The sequence below is a fragment of the Podarcis cretensis genome (genome assembly GCF_951804945.1).
Source record: "Podarcis cretensis genome assembly, chromosome: 9".
Taxonomy (NCBI): domain Eukaryota; kingdom Metazoa; phylum Chordata; class Lepidosauria; order Squamata; family Lacertidae; genus Podarcis; species Podarcis cretensis.
In genome coordinates, this window is record NC_137178.1 from 50,919,089 (window position 1) to 50,934,377 (window position 15,289).

The window sequence follows — 15,289 nt, forward strand, 5'->3', positions numbered from 1 at the left end:
GATCAGGAATGTGTGCTGCACAAACTCTGAAACCATCAGCCGGGTTAGTGAGGCAGAAGTGTATTAAAATGCTAAGAGTTCAAGGAGGAGGTCCTAGTGAAAACTCCTAATTAAAGAAATAAAAAAGAAGGTTTCTAAAGAGTGCCAGAGATTATGTCATTTGATTTCTCCAGGAAGAAAAGGGGTCTTTTGAGAATTGCAAATGAGATGACAATGCTGCGCCAATACAATGGACTTATCCCCTTTCCACAATAAAAGTAATGAAAACTGGGCTTAATGGTACATAAATAAAAATAATTAAATAGAAGATAGTGGTAGTGGTACATTACCTGAATTAATATAGAAGATTAAGAGGCCAATAACCCAGAAACAACTTACTTTCTTGATCTTTTATATAAATTAATCCACCCTTTTAGGCATCAATATGATCTTACACCACACTAAGTTACAACAGTGCTGTATCATTTTATTAAGGGCATAAACAAAAATATTTTTAATTAAAGAAATTGGTGGCAAAACATTAGCCAGTGTCTAGATTTGTGGCATACCTCTTCAGAATAGGAATGGGGAAGAATTTTGGTTCAATCCACAATTTGGAGTGAACCCCCTCTCCAATCTACATCTGACAGATCATGCTCTGATCAAAGCACAGACAAGTGGATTAGATTGCATGTATATGCACTGTTCCAAAGCATGGTTTGTTCCAATTTACATTAGTACGAGGTGGCCTGAGAACTTCTCTGTTGTTGTTTTTTTTAAAGGAAGGCATTTTCAGCTACTTTGAGAAAAATATATGGATTCACCCCCCCCCCCAAAGTTACATGCCATCATTTTCTCCATATCATCATCCAGGTAGGGATGTAAGAAGACATCGTTTCTGTTCCGACCTGTGTTGATCACATGCATTGCTGTTTTCATTCTGCTGCAGTTCAGCTTCCAACAAAAACTGCATTATTTGTGTCACTGTGACCTGTGATGGAATTTTCCATAATAAATTACATTCTTCAACACCATTCATTTCCACGCAAAGGAAACACAATGCAAATTGTGGTGAGGTGGAGAGATCAATTATATATTGCTTTTACTCTGAAACAACAGTGAATATTGGACATATATTCTAGATTGATAAGTTTTTTAAAAATAAATAAATAACCAGGGAAACCCTCATAAGTTCTCCAAAAACAATTTAAATTTGTTAAAAGCATGCAGACTTTTAAGGATATTTCCTTTTTAAAAATCCACATGAACCATGGTTGGACTTGATGATCTACTCATGTGCAGGAAACACAGATTGGATTAGGACTCTTTTATCCATTCCTACTTCAGAGTCTTTAGAGTTAGAGAGTCACAGTAAAGTGGTTTTGTGGCAGAGTGCAAATGTATATGAAGAATAATAATATTAGGAAAATATAATCCCATTCTGAACACACACAAATACACAAGAGTATATTTCATGTTTCAAGTGGAAACTGGTTATGTTAAATAAGTCATAAAAGTATAACATTTCACATCTGAGCTCTATTCTGAAATGGATTGCTGGCTTTTATGTGTCTGAACCTGTCTTGGGGACATTTTCAAAATACTTATTCCAAATAGATTTTTATGCAAGCTGGTTCCATAGATAGCTAATATGAATATTATTCAACCTGACTACAATGTCATAACACTGTTTATTATTTGAAGATGCAAGCATAAGCTTACAGGGAAGTAACTCCCATTGAAATAAATGAGAGTCACTAATGAGTAAACATGTTTAGGATTGCAGGACAATACTGTTTACTTTGACTGGAAACAGATGTTATAGAGAACGCATGGCAGCTGCAGAAAACTACAGCTCAGCCTAATGCTTATTTGGTGCTCAGTAACATTTCTTTTAATACAGTGGTACCTCAGGTTAAGGGACGCAGGTGGCGCTGTGGGTTAAAGCCTCAGCGCCTAGGGCTTGCCGATCGAAAGGTCGGCGGTTCGAATGCCTGCGGCGGGGTGCGCTCCCGCTGCTCGGTCCCAGCGCCTGCCAACCTAGCAGTTCGAAAGCACCTCCGGGTGCAAGTAGATAAATAGGGACCGCTTACCAGCGGGAAGGTAAACGGCGTTTCCGTGTGCGGCTCTGGCTCGCCAGAGCAGCGATGTCACGCTGGCCACGTGACCCGGAAGTGTCTCCGGACAGCGCTGGCCCCTGGCCTCTTAAGTGAGATGGGCGCACAACCCCAGAGTCTGTCAAGACTGGCCCGTACGGGCAGGGGTACCTTTACCTTTACCTCAGGTTAAGTACTTAATTTATTCCAAAGGTCCATTCTTAACCTGAAACTGTTCTTAACCTGAAGCACCATTTTAGCTAATGAGGCCTCCCCCTGCCACCGGGCCGCCAGAGTATGATTTCTGTTCTCATCCTGAAGCACAGTTCTTAACCCGAGGTACTATTTCTGGGTTAGCAGAATCTGTAACCTGAATGGTCTGTAACCTAAAGCGTATGTAACGCGAGGTACCACTGTAATACAAAGCATATGATGTGATGTCATTGTACTCTGAGGTTCTCTGTCTTTTCAAGCAATAGCTAACAAAGTGCAGCACAATGGGAAAACAAAGACTGCAATGCTGTCAAATCTAGGAAAAGGATGATGTTTTGGTGATGCTTGAATCTAGGATGAACCCATGGCTTCCTAGGGGGGTGTTCCAGTTTGAACAAACAGAAGCCTGTTCTCCTAAGATAAAGCTGCCATTGGATACAACCCTTTGTAATTATGAAATGATGTTATATTGATATGTATCATTATTCCTAATACTTTTGTTAATAAGATAAAACGTTAAGTCAGGCAAGGGGCACCAGGATATTGCTGGACTCTGGTTCCCATCATCCCTGCACCCCACCCATGCAAGGGTTAATGGGATTTGGAGTCCAAAACATATGGCAGGCACAGTTCCCACCTCTGTATTAACTGATGGCAGAAATCTGCCATAAGACTTTTCCTGCTCTAGATCAATTCTACTCATTTCCCCCACACTTTAAGATGTTTCTCCCCTCCCACACAATTGCCTTGCATAACACTTTTCTTTTTTGCTATCTTAAATTGCCTGTCTTATTGAAGAAAGGAATGCATGCATACAGCCACACTTTGCAAAAACAAATATGTTGTTATTGCAGTCAGCTAGACCACCTAATGTATATCATATTAAGTACTAACTTAATTTTTAGGGATGCGTGTCCTGTACAATTTGTAGCACTGAATTCCTTGAGGAAACTCACAGCCCAGCTGCACATGGATGGATACTATTCGTTTTAAAAGATTTATCCATTGCCTTTGCATCAATTAATGTTCAAGATGGCTTACATATAAATAACGTTAAAATAATACAAAAATAGATGTATTAAAACTGTACCAAACAGCACAGCAGGGAGCAGCTAAAACAATAAAACAATTTCCCTTGTGATCAAAAGTTTGAGAAAACAAACAGAATTAACCTATTAATTAATTTGTTCAGACAGAACTCAGATAAGTAATGAACCCTAGAGCCCGATACCACATAGCAGAAGTTGCTTCATCGAGACAGTATTTCTCACTGTACTATTGTCAGTTTTATACACAGACCTATTAAATGAGCAAGTCAATATATTCTGGATGTACATTCAGCAGAAATATATACTTTTCGATTGGTTTATGTTGCATGTTAGTGGCACTCCTATATTGCACTTAGTACTTATGAAATAGAATTAACTCTTGTCTGATTCGAGCTACCTGTCTCTTGCATTAAAACATAACTTGCAGAGTGTCAGCAAAAGGCCACCTCTTGACAAAAGGTCATTTCAGTACCAGTACTAGGTGTTTGAAACACTTCTTTTGACACCAGAGTGTGTTAATTGTTCATGGAACCCTCCCCCTTTCAGTATTGCTTTAAGGCATTCTGGCTCAGCTTAAAGTCAGTCAAGCAAAATTGGAGCATCTGGTTGCCGTGTCAAAATAGCATAGGCAACTTCAGTGTAGCACCCTAGTGGATAATCTCAACTCAGAATACAAACAATACATTAGTGATTGCCAGGAGGCTACAGTTCCTATTCCTTTGAAATAAGTTGGAAAAAATTATGCACACAAACACACAAATGTAAATTAAGCTTATCATTTTCTCTGCCCTATTCTGGCACTTCCTGTTTTAAATAGTTGACCATTGCTTGGAAATTCATTTCATTTAACTCATTTTCAACATATGAGTTAATTGTGCCATTTATATCTCTTTAATATGTAATTTAAACATACACTTAAATTATATGATGAGAGCATGTAAATGAGTGTCACGCAGAACCCATGCATCACTTTAAAAAGAAAAAGAAGAAGTTGTGTGGTGGTTTAGTACTAGTTAAAGTTATTAATATTACAAGTGATTGAAACTGGTGGTAATTTCTGTGGCTGCTTTGCTATACAGTATTATATCAATTGCTTATAGATTGTCCACAAAACCTCACTCTGGCTTAATGGTTTACAGTAAGTAATAGGTGATCCTGTACAAATTCATATTGTGTTTATCATGTGCATTTGGATGTTAATGGCTTTTAGGGTACAATTCTGCAAAATGAAATTATTAAATACATACCACTTACTTCTTAGAGAGAATAATTTAAATTCTATTACTATTTGTCCTGAAATGGATGCAAAATAATACTGTCAGAGAAGCACATATGACATCTGACAGTAGATCCAGACCTAACCCCCAGGGCAGATTACTCCTGCCCCAGGCAGGAATAGTCTATGCATAGCACCAGGTCAGCAGGTCAGGCAGTATAAATGCTTAAAGATTCTAAGCTTGTACCACCTCATATCTGTCCCTGCCTCAAAGTGCTACCTCCTGTGGTTCTGACACAAGTGACCTCCTGAGTGTATGCCTGTGCTGTGGAAGTTAGAGGAAAGATTTTCCCCCTCTGACTATGCACATAGGATATGATTTTTAAAGGAAGTTGCCATGGCCTGGATCTTAAATCAATGAGAATACTTTTCAGTCAGTCAGTGAGAAAAGAGTTAAGCATATGATGGATGTTTGAAAATTCATTTCATAGCACCAGAGGATGCAGTCCTGACTTAGTATTTATTAATTAGCAGAATTTGGCTTTGCTGGGTTTCATTCTCACCCCACCCCCAGGAAGACGTTGCTTCAGCAGTAGTTTAGAGGAGACTCTGCTTTGTGGCTCTCAGCCAGCACCCAATGTCAGCAAGTGCTTACATTTGCTTCCACGCTCCATTCTTGCACTCCTGTGCAGGTAGCCAGGCTCTCTGCCACCAGCCCTGAAGTCTATACCTAATTCACCATCGCCTTTGCCACTACTTTGTATCTGCATTAGTTTATGTTACGGTTACCAGATGTCCCCGGTTCCCGGGGACAGCCCCAGGATTTACCAGTCTGTCCCCAGACAAAATCCATCTCCAGAATGTCCTCGGATTTAAAGTAATGTCCCTGGATTAATCATATGCCTGGGCACTTCCAGACCCTCCCCAGAGCCCGGAACAATCATCCACTACAGCTCCAGAGAGGGTCTCCTCAGGAGACGGAAGTGCAGCTGGGTTTTGCTGCAACTCTCCCACCTATCAGCTGACATTCAAAAAGAAACCTCCCTCTCTGTCAGCTCTGCAAACAGCCCTGCTCCTCCTGCTTGCTTGCTTGAGCCAGAGAGGCAAGGCTGCTCTTTGGACCTGCAGAGCTGAGGTGTAGGGAAGAAGCCTCCCTGCATGACATCTCTGCAAGCTACCCTGTCTCTCCTGCTTGCTCATGAGGAAGAAGGAGACCTTTTCATGCCTTTAAAGCCCCCTTTGCTGCATTCTGCCTGCTTGTGAGCTGAGCTACCAAGCTGGCAGAAGGCAGGGTGCTGCCTTGAGCCTTCCCTTCGCTCTCCCAGACAGAAGCTGTTGCTTCAAAGTTAAGGGGGGGGGGCAATTGTCTTGCCTCATTTGCTCCATTCTGCATGTTTGTGAGCTATATTGGACTGCCTTCCCTCCCTCCCTCCTCTCTGTGTTATTGTCTGTCTCCCCATTTTTTTCTCCTTACCCATAAAACTCTTCCAAATTCTCCCTTTGTCTTTTCACACATTTGGTTCCCCACCCCTATACATCATTATGTGCTGCTGCTACACTAGCAAAAAATAAAAGGGGAGGAATGTTTTATGTTTATTTTGGGGGTGTTTATGTTTGTTCCCCCTAAAGAGCTTTCCTGTTCCCTTCTTATTAAAGAATGAGCCTTAAAAAAATTAAAACGAACCTTTCAAAATATTAAAAGAGGCTACCTCTGCTTGCTTGCCTCCCTCCCCTTCCCTTTGATAAAAAGGGAGAGATTGGTGGGATGGGTTTTGGGGGGTATCTTCTGTGTCACAATAGGTGTAAATGGAGCAGGGAAGCCTTATGTTCTTTTAAATTGTGGCTGCTCTTGTTGAGGTACCTCCATTGCAGGGGGTTGGCCTAGATGCCCCTCAGAGGTCCTTTCCAAATCTGTGATTCTGTGATCATCCCACAGTCAAACTCGGCTGATGCCTGTGCAGGAGACACCCACAGGTGGGCAGGGCAGCAGCAGAAGGAAGGGGTTTCTGCTAACGCTTACTCCTGAGTAAGTCTGTAAGGGATCGCAGTGCAAGGTGGGAGAGGGAGGGAGTGGAAACATGGCTAGTGCTCCAAGAAAGCAGGCTGGGACCCAGAGGAAGGCCAAGCAACAGAGGTGACCACAGAAGAGAAGATATTACTTCTTAATTTTTTAAAATAACTTTACACACACACAATTTATTTATTTATATAAAGTGTCCCCAGATTCATTGAAAAAAATCTGGTAACCTTAGTTTATGTAGGCTAAACAAAATATCTAGAAAAGGCTTTAGTTTGTGCAGAATTCAAACAGAGGCTGTTTAATTGTGGGAAATGGCTCTTCCACGAGCAGTAGTCAGCTACCACAAGAGGAAGATCTTTGAATTTCAGCCTAATAAATACACAGATTTTGTCTTTAATCTGCTAGTTACCGTATGTGTTTTCATATTGGGTAATCACTTATGTGTTTTTCTCAAAACATTTTCCTTATGTATAAAATGAAGCAAATGACAGCTGGGTTGTCTGGAAATTATTTTATGCTTAGACTTGAAAATACATGCCAAAGATTATTGTGTAAATAAATACATTTCATTATTACCACTAAAAAGCACGGATCTCTTGGGTAGAACATGGCAACTTTTTAATTGCCCACAGCAGGACCACACAAGAGCTCAGGACAGCATGTGAGAGTGGATATTAATGCAACTGAAATTACCAGGAGAACTTGGTGTATTTTCGAGAGCCATATGATCATTGCTCCCAAGAGTCATTAGGGAAATTCAGTGAGTTAAATAGCTCCCTTTTGTAATGTAATTGGACTAGGGATTTTCTCATCTGAAAAGCTGGAGCAGCAAAGGTACCATGTATGAGTTAATACTTTTATGTGTTAAAGTGTTAAGTGTTGTGAAGTACGTCTCTGACATATATAGTCAAGATAGACTGAGTATGGAATAACATTATGACATTAATACACTAGAAATCCATACTCTTTCTTGAGACAGAGGTGGAGTGTGTTGCAGTTTATGCCCGTGAATGGAACGTTGGCACCCATCTGCCATTCTTTCTACCTGCTGAAAAGTAACTGTTAATGAACTGGACATAAGAAAAGTTTGGAATAATTGCCCAGACCAATGCAATAATACTGGTTTTAGGAAATTGATGATGGCAGATTACCACAGATTAATGTCCTCTCAGTACATTAATTATACCACAAAATATCATTTACTAATAGTGAATTTTGTGATTAGCACATGATTACTCTACATGCTTACCAAAGGGCAATAGCTAACGATTATGACCAGGGTGTAATGTGGGTGTGTGCGCGCGCAAAACTTAAAAGTCAGCTTGGAAGAAAGAGAACACAACTGCCAGGAAGAGAAGAGAGTTTCTGTTCTCCTTATCTTCCTAATTTCCTTTCTTCCAGGCCATACTTGATTGTAAGGTTTCCGGGTTCAAAGATACCTGGGAATTACAGAAATTTAAATGGAAGCCCTGCCCCTCCCCCAGTGAGTGGCTGCTGGCTTCAACTAGGAACTAACTAAATAGGAAAAAGTGACCCTCTTTAGGAAACCAGATGCCAAGGCCAATTGTTTAGGCACTAGTGGCACTGGAAGCTTGGAAGTTTGCATTCCTATTTGTAATAGAACAGAGCTAACTGTCTAAGACTGAACTATCCAGAAACACACATCATCTCTGCCTGTTGGCCATGCTGGTTAGGCCTGATGAGAGCGTCATTCTATTCTTTTCAGATTGTGTGGTTTGTGAGAGTGTGAACGCTGCTGTACTGGACGATCCAAATCTATTCCAACAGGAAATCGTCAGTTTGTTGTTATCAGAGTGGCCATCAAATTTTAGCTAAGGTGAACTTTGGAGTTAATCTTGGAGGTTGCCACCTCAGTGAAACATCTAAGGAATTTGGGGGAACGGAGAAAGAGCTTCACCAAGATTAACAAAACTATAGGGGAAGTCTCCTGTTTTGAACCCACAGAAAATTATAATGAAGGTGTGCCAAGACTGTCACCTGCCTTTCATATTCACATTAGGATTTGTGGGTTAGTGATGAAGTTGCCGGTGCTGTGGGACTACATTTTCAATAGAATTTCACTTAGAGTGAAATGAAGTCAAATGTTGAACTTTTTGCTTGGAAGAATGAGCGAAGAAATGTTGAGTGAAGTTAAAAGAATTCCATAGGGACTAGCAAAAGATGTGGGTGGCAGATATACACATAACACTAATGGTTACTTCATTCTTTCCCTTTCAATGTCAGCTTTTGAATTATTCTTGTAAGAACATGCATCTGACACTTCATTTGTATGGCTCTGACATTACCGTTCCACTTCTACTATATTGATTAGTTTGCAACATGTAAAAGGATGATATTTTTGCTGTGCAGAAAAACAAGTGCTTCACGTACTTACTCACTATGTATTTCTCAATGATGGGCACCACTGTTTTGTGTTTTTGTTTTTTTTATTTCGGTGAAGTACCACTAGCAGCATGCTAGAGGCCTCCTTGCAAAACACCAAATAATTCCCTGCTCCACTTACTCACAAAGAAATTGAGAATAAAGTCCTTGACTTAAGCATAGATTCACTTTTATTACTTAAGCATTGTAGTGGAGTCATAATTGCAGAAAAGAGCATTTCAATAGCTACTTAAAAACCGGATTTTGTTGCAATCTCAAAGAAGATCCAAGGACATACACTTTGAACACTACTTGAGTTTTCCATTATGGTTTGATAATTAGGTTGGAAAGAAGTTAACCTTGAAAAATCTACTGAAAAATATTATTCTTTAAGTTTGGCCTCTATTGAGAGAAGTTGTAAGGGGTAGTTGCTAGCATTGTGAGCTGTAAGCCATGAAATCCCTGGTTCAAATTTCACCTCATATTTGAGCTCATTGTATGTTGTGTGCACCAGCCTGGTTTTCCCATCTGCGATATACTGTACAGAGATGGGAATCCCTCCCTCCATTGATATACCTTAGATTGACAGGCAACTCTGCCTTTAGTAGCACAGGGCCTTCTGTCTACTCTGGTGTACCCAGCCAGTTTATATCTGCTGCAATTTATCCTTTGTTTAAATTTTGTAGAGATTTGGTTATTCTGTAGATGCTTTCAGAGTTTGTTCCCATAACTCCGCCATGACCCTTCAACACCACTCCCAGCTGCCTCCTATATTTGAATTAATTTCCATTTCAAGTTGTTTTACACCGGTTTTAATGTGTTTCAATTATATTAGTATGGTGTTCCTGTATAAGAACTTTGTTTTGTTCCTTTATATTTTGTTGGAAGCCACCCAGAGTGACTGGGGTAAACCAGTCAGATGGGTGGGGTATAAGAAATTTGTTGTTGTTTATTACCACTCTGAGAACCAACCTCCTGGACAAGGACTTAAATACTTCAGAATAAAAGCATAATTATTATTGTTAGTTGCAGCCAGGCAACTCAATATGCATGAGTTTGGAACACTGGTGCATGATGCATGACACAGATGCTGGTGCAACTTTCCCATGGCAGAGTTTCAGCCTGTTTGCTTTGGGTAGCTTCAGAAGTTACAAACAAGCACTTTTTAATTTGTAACTAAATTGGGGCAGAACATCTGGTGGATTGAAAAATGCATGAGTTCTGGCTAGTGATAGGTGAATACTGCTCCTTCCCTAGTTTTCCTTGAATTAGTACATATCAATCTGGTTTTCTCCCAACTGGGAAATTGCTTAGACTATTCAGAGACAATTTGAATTAAATCAAACTCTGTAGTGCATCTAGTCAAGGGCATAGACCAATCCTTCTCTGATCCTATCCTTAAGCATTTAATTGTACTCCTGCCTGCCTCCCATCAAGCTAAAACTCTGCAACCCACTCACTGGCCTCCAACCACTTTCTTCAACCATCTGTTAACAAGTTTACCTTGGAACTATGGCTCCATGGAAAGGGATTGAGATTTTTCTCCTTCCTACCCTTAGCATCCATTGTGCTTTTGTGGCAGCACCAGGCACCAAAAGAAGGCAAAGGGGTGGGAGAAACTGCTGTGCTTACTTTTTTCCCAGTGTCAGAGCTAAAAACAAAATCAAGAAGGAATGTAAAGAGGGGAAGGTGTTGCTCAGTATAGGTGAGAGCAGTGCTGGGCAGGTGCCAGAACTTAACCATGAATGCCTCCCTTGTTCTGTTACAATGACGATGGCATCCACCTGAGAGGTGTCGGAACTGAGTTCCAGCTACAAAAAAGCCCCGGCTGAGGGGAAAGAATTCTCTGGATCAGCTTGAAATATGAGCTGGAGAAGAACTCAAATACAAAATGAAAGTGCTATGGCAATTTCTAATTTTAAGTATGAGCTTTCCATAAAAAGAGAAAATTCCTTCTGATGAGAGAATTGTGAGGATATGTGTTAGGTCTAATCAAGAGCACACAAAAATGCACTTGAGTACATTCAAATCTTTGTACTGTCCATTGCATCATGGCCAGAAACTTTAATAACCCTGCCCTGCCCACAAATAGTGATTTTTGAAGAATGCAACACTGCTACACATGAGGGTTTGTTCTCTAATATAAAGTATGTTCTTGTTTCAGTGGCAGCTTTCAGCCCTTCTCTTTCATTATGCTGTTTTACAATTAAGTGTGGAATGTGAAGAATTGTTTTCAAATATGATTGTATTATTTTCATTCTGACAGGGATTTAAAATTGAAAGAAATCTATTTTTCAGCTTCGCACTACCAAAATTAGGCAAAGGGGGTTCCAAGTTAAAATAGATTACAGAAGAACAAATGAAGTTGTGAGTTTTCTTCAGCGTAAGGCTGCTTTTGAAAAGTCACTCATCTAATCTGAACTAGAAGCTTAAATAAGATTTGCCCGGAAACCAAAATATAGCCTGAAACCTGATCTGGATCTGAACTTCTCCTCTCTTGCCAAATAAAAGCATACTTAACTTCATTTTGAGAGAATGGCCAGATGTTCACGCTGCTTTTTACTTTAGCTAAGCAAGTTCACCCACCTCTAATTGAAATCCTGAACATTAATACCTCTCAGGTGCTTTGCAGTGAGCAAATGTCATCCACATACATTTTTATTTTTGTATTTAATGTTGAATTTTCACGTAGTTGTTAGTGGTGAATATGTGTAGACCAGGAGGGAAATGTCAAAATAGAACATACACCCCAGCCGAATATGTGCATACTACATACAGACATATCATCCATTCTGCATGCTATATGAAAGGCCTTTGTACAAGTATTGTGCATCTGTGTCAATGGAATAGTGGAACAAGTGCAACCGATATATATTCTTTCCTTTGATATTCATAAATATTTAATTAAAATGTTGATATACTGCATTGCCTAGGTTCATACCAGAATGCAATGAAACCATAATAACAATGAGCCAAAAGAAATTTGGCAGTGAACAACAACTCAGATCAGCAGCTCACGTCACCTCCCATAGGCCAGGTGCACCAACTCTAGGGGAGGGGACTTCAGCACCTCAATATTTGTTTTAAGGGGCCCAGGCCCATTCAATCATGAGGTGGACCTGTGTGCGCAACATGCTTTATGTGTTGCAGGCCGTCCAGTGCTCAGCTTCCTCCGTTGCACACACATCGCGCATGCGTCATTACAGGTGTGTGACACACATGACATTACACACACGCAGCATGCCCCCCCCCCCCAATCTTGGGAGCAACCTGGTGCCTCTGCCATAAGCTATCCAGGACCAGAGGCCTTGCAGCCCCTAAAGAAAACCACCAGGAAAAGGCTCATCCTAACCTTCACAGGGAAACAATTGTATGGACTTTGAGCAATTGCACTGACGGTTTTATTCATGTGAATGGAATTTTTTCCTAAGCCTAATTGCCATGGGAGATAAGAGGAGTAGGGGAAAAGAGATAAGGGGAGAAATTAGGGGAGAAAGAAAGAGAGAGATGAGGTTTAAAAGACTGTATACTGGAAGATAAATGTATGAGTGTGGGTGGATGGTGAGATGAATATAGTGTGTGTATATGTGCGTGTGTGTGTGAATAAAGGTAAAGGACCCCTGACAGTTAAGTCCAGTCGCAGACGACTCTAGGTTTGCGGTGCTTATCTCACTTTACAGGCCAAGGGAGCCAGCATTTGTCCAGCAGACAGTTTTTCCGGGTCATGTGGACAGTATTTCCGGGTCATGTGGCCAGCATGACTAAGCCACTTCTGGTGCAACGGAACATCGAAACCAGAGCAGCGCACGGAAACACCGTTTACCTTCCCGCCGGAGCGGTACCTATTTATCTACTTGCACTTTGATGTGCTTTTGAACTGCTAGGTTGGCAGGAGCTGGGACTGAGCAACAGGAGCTCACCCCGTTGCAGGGGTTCGAACCACCAACCTTCTGATCGGCAATCCCAAGAGGCTCAGTGGTTTAGACCACAGCACCACCCGCTGTGTGTGTGAATAGTTGTATGTAAATGTGGTGTGTATGGATCCATAGATACGAATGGAGTCTCGCTTTGTTCCTACCCTCTTTTAGCTGTCCACCACTACCATGTGAGTCATGAAAGGTTACCTATGAGGAAATGCAGCTTTTAACCTTAAAATGGTTTCCCTGCCATGTTCATGTCAAAATCTACAGAAAGCTTAAAGCAGTCTTGGTCTCCTTAGCAGACTGAAACCCTGATTGAAATAGTTAGAAAAAAGATGCCACATCTAGAAATGATTGAGCCTACTCTGCTACCATATATTCAAGCCATCTTTCCTAAAAAGAGAAGTTGTCATCTTTGCAAATGATGACTTTATAAGAAGCCACTGTCATCTTTTTTAATGGCAATGGCAACCTGTCCTTCATATTCACAACCCTAGCTAACGTTCCACAATGCTCCATCCTACTGCCCTTGACTAACAATAGTGTATACTAATCTAGTGGTTATGGGTATAGGCTAAACAGCAGGGCTGGGAAAACGTTCGCTCGCTCAGTGCTGCTGAACTACAACTCCCATTATCCCTGACCACTGGCCATGCTAGTTGGGGCTGATGGGATTTGGAGTCCAACAAAATCCAGAGGGCTGCAGGTTCCCCAGTCCTGCTATACAGTCTCAAGCACTCTTCTGACAGCCAAGGAATAAATACTGTGCTGGTGTACATAAAAATGGCTAGAATTTGGATACATCCCTGGCCCAAACATGATATGCATTAGAGGCGCTGAAACCCATGATGATCCACAACAGTTAATTCAGTCTTCCTATATACTACCTGACAATGCAATATAGTCACAACACCTGGAAGTGACTTTGCAGTAGCTGTTCCCCAGCCCAAACACTTTCTAGAATTAATGTAGGCTTTTATTCAGTAGTAGCAATATTATTATAAAAGGAAGGTTTTGACAGCTGGGGAATAGGTACAGAGGTTTCATAGTTAAATATTTTTATCTATATTTAATGTTCCAATACATAATAATTTGGCATTTTGTGCCTTAGTTCACACTTCCCACAGGATTTGCACTTGAGGTTTTATGTTAAAATACAGCAACAAAAGAAGAAATGTCTACAGAATTTTCATTGAAGCAAAGTGCCTGAGATGCTCAGAGTCAGAGCTGCAATAGCTAAAGAAGAATTGTTAAACAATACACATGCTTAGCAGTCTCCATTGTAGTGGATCCTAATATATTACTAATGTAACAGCTGTGAGTGTTGCAAGATGGAAGACTTATTATGCAGTCTGAAACTTAAGACAGATATTTCTGGTCACTGTCTCTTCTTGTCTGTGCCAACAGAAATTGTCTAACTACTAGGGGGCAGAGCCTGAGCGGTGAACTGGAGTGAATAAGTCTTCACTCCATTCCGCTTCATCTTTCTTCATCTTTCCATTACTAGCACCTCTGATTTTATTTCTGGAGTCACAGTGGCACACATGGCTCTGATCCCTTTCCTTATATGTCTATGCTGGGTAGCACTGACATGTAACTCAGAGGACATGACTAAAGGAAATATGTGGGATCCTGCTGAAAATAATACCTTCATGCTTAATGTTCCTCTTTCCTGAAATGTGTGGGAACACCCTCTCCTAACATCATGTTGCAAGTCTCTCTGCCCCACAAGTCACATCTGTTGAGATGTAGTGGGCACAAGTGTGAGCATTTCTTTAAATTGTGGTGAAGACTGGGATAAGTAGATATGGGAATGTTTTCACCAGTATCCTGTTCTCATATGTCAGACGTAGCTCCAGCCTGTAGATGCCTCAGATGTTAATACCTCCATAAGGTATACGCTATGCCAGTTATAGTCGCAAAAATTCTGGGTTTTCAGAGGTTTTCTAACAACACGTATTAAATATGTAAAGAAATCTGCAGAATAAATCCTTTATAGGCCTATAATATGGTAAGAGAAGCAATGCACATGTGGGAGTCTTACTAACATCTGTTATTTCTGACTTGAAGCAATGTCAGAGGGTATATTTGAATAAATGGTAGGATTTGCTACTTTGCCAATAGATTTCTATGGCTGTGATTCATAAACTGCTGATCTATACATAAATACTTACGCTTAACATTTAACTGGATGAGTAAGAAGACAACAACGAGACTATAAGTTGCCTGATGGAGAAACATGTAAACTATATGCAATTACCCCAATAAGTCCATTTGCCACTTCTCGGGCAGATGGGTTTGCGGGTGGGCTTCCAGTCCACCACTCAGGCTCTGCCCCCAGTAGTCAGACAATTTCTGTTGGCACAGACAAGAAGAGACAGTGACCAGAAATATCTGTCTTAAGTTTCAGACTG

The 15,289-nt window shown here is 40.7% G+C and overlaps 1 protein-coding gene across 20 annotated transcripts in view; it reads left to right on the plus strand.

Annotated features, from left to right (window-relative positions):
* The window catches only part of TENM3 (teneurin transmembrane protein 3), a 1,288,912-nt gene that overhangs the window by 350,857 nt on the left and 922,766 nt on the right, over positions 1-15,289 (plus strand). The gene's annotated exons all lie outside the window — the stretch shown is intronic.